We start from the raw sequence: 7,584 nt of genomic DNA, 5'->3' as shown, positions 1-7,584 counted from the left end.
CTTCTTTGAAAGATGAGTTGATTTATTCCAGCAGTCAAAAATAAGGGTAAGTGAAGGAACGAACTTTTATTATGTGCCTACTTTGTGCCCAGTGCTGTGCTGGGTGGTATTTATCAATTACCTACTTTGCTTTTTAAATGATTCCCTTGAAGCAGATATTCCAATGCCCATTTTATACAAAGAAGAAACTGAGGCTCAGAGAGGTTAAATAACTCACCTAAGGTTAAAATTATCAAGGAACTCTGACTCCAAAATCCATACTCCGCTTATTGCCCCAGCTATACAGTAATAAAAGGAAACCCAGTAAGTACTGACTTGGGGCACAATGAACTTGAAACATTCTCAGAATGTTAGTATCCCTGCCATGAAACTGGTAAGGCAGATGCCACATAAAAAGTCACAACTGCAACTATATATCATCTCAAGAATTCTCCAGATCACCTCCCATGTGCTCTGTAACAATTCCCTGTGGAAGGCTAAACTAGGCCTGTCCCTGCCTGGATTATTTCCTCCAGGTGGAAGTATCTACTACATAGGAAATTGAAAATGCTCAAGATTTTGATATGTGTTACAATTAAAATCAGAAATCATAAGCATTTAGCTAGCAGTAGTAATAGTTGAGATAGAAAGGGCAGCAGTAGCACTAAAATAATAATAGTAATAGTAAAATTAAAAATATAATCATAATGCACCCTAATGATACAGTGGCATTACGTGTGCTATTCTGCTGGAATATTCTTCAGTATTCCTCTAACCCTTTATCTAAGTTAATTCTATACTACATTTATATTTTAGCTTATACAAAATATCTGTTCAGTATATCATCCCTAATTTCTCCAGCCTAGGTACAATTTTCTTATATTCTCCTAAAGCATCATATTCCTTTCTTTTACAGAATCAATTGTAATTTATTTGTATGAACATTTGATTTATTCCTGTATCACTTTCTATCGCAAAAGGCTTATTAAGTCATTTGGGGGGGGCATTTTGTGCCCAGTTATACTCAGTTTATAGTAGTATATAGTAGATACTTACACATTTATGAATAAATGAAGGGTCAGTCAAACTCTGGACATGTACAGTGTGAACAGGATGCTGAGCAATATCAACTTTCAAATAGTGAATTCAGAAAGAGGTACCCTTGAAGGAGGAAAAATAAAATATTGTCCCCTATTGCTAGAAAACTTTATCCACAAATGTGTCAGTTTAATGTATCTGCATTTGCATGCCCATAAATTTACTATATAGCTCTTAATTACGTACATGTGCACGTGCACACACACACACACACACAAAACTATTACATCATTACCAGTAGTAATCTTAGGTACTTTTTGCTACTAAATATGTTCCTAAGAAAAAATATTTTTATTCAAGAGTGTAAAAAAACCATTTCACTAGCCAAAGAGACAGGTGTTAGAAGTTGAAAGAACCAGATTTAAAAATACAATAGAAATTGGCATGTTTTTTAGCTATGACATGCTTTCTATAACTTTCAAAATGTAAAAATTGTGATGAATAATTGCATGTGTCAAGTTGGGGGATGTTTTGGAATGAGATTAACACTTAAATTGATGAGCAATGAATAAATCTGACCACCCCTCATAATGTGGATGGGCCTCATCCAGTTAGTTGAAGGCTTGGATAGAATGAAAAGAATGGTGTCCCAAAGCAAGAGAGAACTGCCTAGCATACTGCCTTTAGAATTCATCTGCACCACCAGCTCTCCTGAGTCCTTAGCTGGCCAGTCTTCAGACTAGAACTGGATGATTGGCTCTGCAGGGTCTCCAGCTTGCTGGGCCACACTGTAGATTTTGGAATGCCAGCTTCCACAACAGTGTGAGTCAAGTCTTTATAGTAAAACTATATATATATATATATATATATATATATATATATATATATATATATATAGCATTTGTTCTGTTTCTCTGGAAAACTCTGACTAATACAGGTGTTGGTATAAGAGTGGTTCTAGAGAATGCAATCTTAAGGATAAACATTCTGAATTGCTTTTGAATTGGTTTCTGCAATTGTCTCTCTAATCTGATTAGATTTAAAGATACTAATGACTCTATTTTCAGTATTAAAGTAGCATTGATAACCCATGGCATGATCTGACAATAGAGATACACAAAATACTACTAATGGATTCTCCTAATCAAACACTTATAAGAAGCAAGGGTTGAGTGATAGTGTTTATGATATTTTAGAACATTTTTGTTGAACAAATGGGTATAATGAGATTGGTGGATTACTCCAAATGCTGCTGGATAAAATGGGGAAAGAAAAAAGATGAGCTCAGGGATTGAAATTCCCAGCTCAAGTACTGCAAGAATAATCTAAAAGCTTCTCTGTCTTCCCTGAAAGAGACTCTTTTCTCTCTGTAGCCGCAAGGCTGAGATTGCTAAAATCCAAACTCAGAAACTCATCCTGTTAATAGCTAACGATGCAAATTGAATCCCGAGCCTCACAGAGTAACTACTATTAAACTAAGGGCATTTATTGGGAAGGCATGGCGATGTGTGGGAAGACGCTGATGAAGGTGGGCTAATGTCCAAAGGCAGAAGAAGATGGATGTCCCAGCTCAGAGAGAACAAATTTGCCCTTCCTCCACCTTTTTATTCTATGCAGGCTTTCAACAAATTGGATGATTCCCACCCACACTGAGGAGAACAATTTGCTTTATTCAGTTCAACAATTCAAAAGCTAATCTCTTTCAGAAACAACCACACAAACACATTCAGAAAAAATATTTTACCAGCTATGTTAGCAACCCCTTAGCTCAGTCAAATTGATGCATAATATTAACCATCACACCAGGCAACTGTGTAATATGGAAAAGGAAATAATCAGACCTTTCAGGGACTACTGGACACTGGCTCTGTACTGACACTAATTCCAGAAGACACAAAACATCATGATGGCCCACTACTTAGCACAGAGACTTATGGAGGTCAGGTGAACAATGGAGTTTTAGCTCAGGTCCATCTTAGGTCCCAGCTCCAGTGAGTCCCAGTCTCAGTGGGTTCCTAAATCCACCCTATGGTTATTTCTCCAGTTCCAGAAAGCATAATTGGAATAGACATACTTAGCAACTGGCAGAATCCTCACAATGATTCCCTGACCTGCGGAGTGAGGGTTATTATGGTGAAAAAGGCCAAGTGGAAGCTACTAGAACTGCAATATAACAATACCATATTCCTGGAGGGACGGCAGAAATTAGTGTCCCCATCAAGAACTTGAAGGATAAAGGGATAGTGATTCCTACCACATCTCCTTTCAACTCTTCTGTTTGGCCTTTACAGAAAATAGATGAATCTTGGAGAAAGGTAACGGATTATAGTAAGCTTAACCAGGTGGTGATTCCAAATGCAGCTGCTATATCAGATATGGTTTCATTGCTTGAGCAATTAATACATCTTCTGGTACCTAACATGCAGTTTTTGATCTGACAAATGCTTTTTTTTCTTAATACTTGTTAGTAAAGATGACAACAAGCAGTTTGCTTTTAGATAGTAAGGCTATCAATATACATTTATTGCCCTACTTTAGGGGTATATCAACGTTCCAGATCTATCTCATAATTTAGTTCACAGGGATCTTATTCACCTTTCCTTTCTACAAGATACCACACTGGTCCACTACATTGATGACATCATGCTGATTAGAACCAATGAGGAAGAATTAGCAAATATTCTAGAATTATTGGTAAGATATTTAGATGTCAGAGGGTAAGAAATAAATCCAACAAATTTAGAGGTCTCTACCCTAGTGAAATTTCTAAGGGTCCAATTGAGTGGAGCATGTTGATATATCCCTTCTAAGGTGAAGAATAAATTGTTGCATCTGACCCCTTCTCCAACTAGAAAAAGAGGCCCAACACCTAGCAGGATTCTTTGGATTTTGGAGGCAACACTTTTCTCATTACTACTAACCATTTACTAAGTAACCCAAAAAGCTGCTAGTTTTGAAAGGAGCCCAGAACAAGAGAAAGCTCTGGAAGAGGTCTGACTGCCATGCAAGCTACTCTGCCACTTGGACCATATGAACCAGCAGATCCAATGGTGTCTGAAGTGTCAATGGCAGACAGGGACACTACTTGGAGTCTTTGGTTGGCTCCTATAAGTGAAACACAGTGCATGCCCTCAGGACTGTGGACCAAAGCCTTGCCATCCTCTGAGAATAACAATTAGTCATTTGGAAAAACAGTGTTTAGCATGCTAATGGGCCTTAGTAGAGACTTAATGCTTAACCATGGGCTACCAAATTATCATGTCACCTGAGTAGTCCCTCATGTTTTCTGACTCATCAAGCTAAAAGTTGGGCATGCGAAGCAGAATTCCATCCTCAAATGGAAATGATACTTAAAAGATCAGCCCCAAGTAGGCACTGAAGGCACGAGTAAATTACATGAAGACTGGGCCCAAATGTCCCTGAGCCTCACTCCTGCTGCACTATTTTCTCTTTCCCAGCCTGCACCTACAGCCTCATGGGGAATTTCCTACAATAATTGCTAAAGGAAGAGAAAACTCAGGCCTGGTTTACAAATGATTCTGCATACGAAGGCACCTGAAAATGAACAGCCACAGCACTACAGACCCTTTCTGGAACATCCCTGAAGGACAGTGGTGAAGGGAATTTCTCCCAATGGGGACAATATCAAGTAGTGCACTTGGCTATTCATTTTTGCCTAAAAGGAGAAATGGCCAAATGTGTAATTATATACTGATTCAGGGACTATCTGCAACATTTTGGCTAGAAAATCAGATCCTTGGAAGGGCCATTCTTGGAAAACTGGTGACAAAGAAATTTGGGGGAGCGGTATGTGAGTAGACCTCTTTGGGAAAAAAACATGAAGATATTTGTTTCCCATTTGACTGCTCACCAAAGGATGACCTCAGTAGTGTAGGATTTTAATAATCAAGCAGATAGGATGGCTCATTCTGTGTGTAACAGTCAGATTCTTTACCCAGCCTCCCCTGTCTTTACCAGTGGGCTCCATAAACAAAGAGACTGTGGTGGCCGGGATGGAGGTTGTGCCTCAGCTCAGCAACACGGACTTCCACTTGCCAGCTCCAACCTGGCTGTGGCCACTGCTCATGCCCAGTCGGCCAGCAGCAGAGACCAATGCTGAGTCCCCATATGAGACCATTCTCCAGGGTGATCAGCCAGCTAACTGGTGACAGGTTGATTACTTTGAACCCCTTCATCATGGAAGAGGCAGAGGTTTGTTCTTGTTGGAATAAATACTCATGCTGGATAAGGATTTGCCTCCCATGTATTCATTGCCTCTGACAAAACTACTGTCCGTGGACATAGAGAATGTCTTAATATCTTCAAGATAGTCCACACAGTATTGCTTCTGAGCAAGGAACTCTCTTCATACCAAAAGGTGCAGTGATTGGGTTTATGGTCATAGGATTCATTGCTCTTACCATGTTCACCACCATCCTGAAGCAGCTAGCCTGGTAGAAGAGTAGAACGGCCCTTCAAAGACTCAGCCAGCTACATGGCAATATTTTACAAGGTTGAGGCAAAGTTCCCAGAAGGATGTGTATGCTTTGAATCATCATCCAATATATGGTATTGTTTCTCCCATGGCCAGAATTCATGGATCTAGGAAAAAAGGAGTAGAAATGAGAGTAGTACCACTTATTATCATCCCTATCGACCCACTAATAAAATTTTTGCTTCCTATTCCCACAACCTATTCTGTTGGTCTAGAGTTCTTAGTTCCAAAGGGAAGAATATTTCGTATCAATGATTTGTTGAGTTGGAGGTTAAGACTGCCACCTGGCCACTTTGGACTCTTCATGCCTCTGAATCAACATACAAAAAGGGAGTTACTGTGCTGCCTGGGCTGATTGATCCCGACCGCTAAACGGAAATTGGACTGGTGCTCTACAACAGAGGTAAGGAAGACTATATCTGGCATGCAGGAGATCTCTTAGATCATGTCTTAGTATTTCCATGTCCTGTGATTAAAGTCAATGGAAAATTACAACAATCCAATTCAGGCAGGACTACTAGTGATTCAGACCCTTTAGGAATAAAAGTTTGTGTCACTCAACCAGATAAAGAACTACAACCAGCTTAGGTACTTTCTGAAGGCAAAGGGAGTATAGAATGGGTAGTGGAAGGAAGTAGTTATGAATACCAGCTGTGACCATCTGACTAGCCACACAAATGAGGACTGTAATCATCATGAGTACCTCCTTTTTATTTTGTTATGAGTATGTTGTGTGTGGAGAATACGTACTTTGTTTGCTTACCTCTCATCCTTTCATCATATACAATAAGATGTATTGACTTTATATCACAGTATTTAAGTATTTTATCTTTATATCATAGTATTTACATTAAGGATATCGAGGGGAATATATAACAAACCAGGACTTGGCATTATTTTCTGGGGAAAGGATTAGTGTGTTTTCAGTTGTACACATAATAGTTGTATTATGTTAGGTGGAAGTATTACCTTGTTATTGTCTTTATTTGGTAATTAAGTATGGTTTAAGGAGATGTGTATGGGTAACATTTTGATAAGCAGTGGACTCACGATAGCTAATTTTATGTATCAACTTGGAGAGTGTTTTTTGATGAGATAAACATTAAATCATTAAACTTTGGGTAAAGCAGATTGTTCTCCACATGTGGGTGAACCTCACCTAATCAGTCAAAGTTCTAAATAGAAAAAAAAGCCTGACTTCCCTGAACAGGAGAGAATTCTCCAGCTGACTGCCTTCAGACTTCATCTGCAATATCAGCAACCCGGGTCTTCAGATTTCTGGGCTTTGGCCTGGAGCTGCACTTTATGCTATTTTGGGTCTTGAGCTTATCAGTGTATGCTGCAGATTCTGAAGTAGTCAGCCTCTATGACTATGTGAGCCAATTCCTTATAATATATATCTTTCTATATGTACACATCCTACTAGTTCTATTTACCTAGAGAACCCTAAATAATACAGAAGCATAGGCACTGTTTAGTTTATTCATCGAATAAGACAAAGAAGAGATGCTGGAGGAAGTGCCAGGCTTGGGCCATAACTACATGTTGGGTTATAATTCTTGCCAACTCTATGATGAACCTATTTACAATATCATTGCCTCACTCCCCAAAACCCAAGAATACATTTTTCATTCTGAAATGCAAAAAATCTGTTTACTCTTTTCAAATTCTCAAGGTGATTTTTGAAAACTGTGGATAAAAATGGAAGCTTACAGGATAAGAAGGCTCACTGGAACTTTATTCTGATGGATTGTTCCAGAAAGTATAAGGAGCAAGAATTTGATTGCCCATTTCTGGAGAAGAGGTTTCTACTTCTTGCCAAATGTTGGCCCTAATTAAGCCTGAGAAAGCCCATTTCTCTGCAGGCCTGGAGCTGCTGGATAAAGACAAGCAGTGCTGCGGCACCATGAGACTTCATTACTATGTTGGCAAGATTCCTTTATTAGCAGTAGTTGGGAGGACACCTGGCTAACTGGGGTTTACAGGATGTATGATTTCCGCAACATTACAGCTGGAATGGTAAAGAGCGTAATGCAATTTCTGGAGGAAGATGCTCTGCAGTTGGCCAAGAG

General features: G+C 39.1%; 1 pseudogene; it reads left to right on the top strand.

Annotated features, from left to right (window-relative positions):
* The first annotated feature begins 3,036 nt into the window (after positions 1-3,036).
* Positions 3,037-5,867, top strand: LOC130854230 (uncharacterized; annotated as a pseudogene).
* Positions 5,868-7,584: the final 1,717 nt, after the last annotated feature.

Source organism: Hippopotamus amphibius, chromosome 5, assembly GCF_030028045.1.
Source record: "Hippopotamus amphibius kiboko isolate mHipAmp2 chromosome 5, mHipAmp2.hap2, whole genome shotgun sequence".
Taxonomy (NCBI): Eukaryota; Metazoa; Chordata; class Mammalia; order Artiodactyla; family Hippopotamidae; genus Hippopotamus; species Hippopotamus amphibius.
Note: the sequence above shows the minus strand (reverse complement) of the source record. Positions and strands in the feature narration are given on the sequence as shown.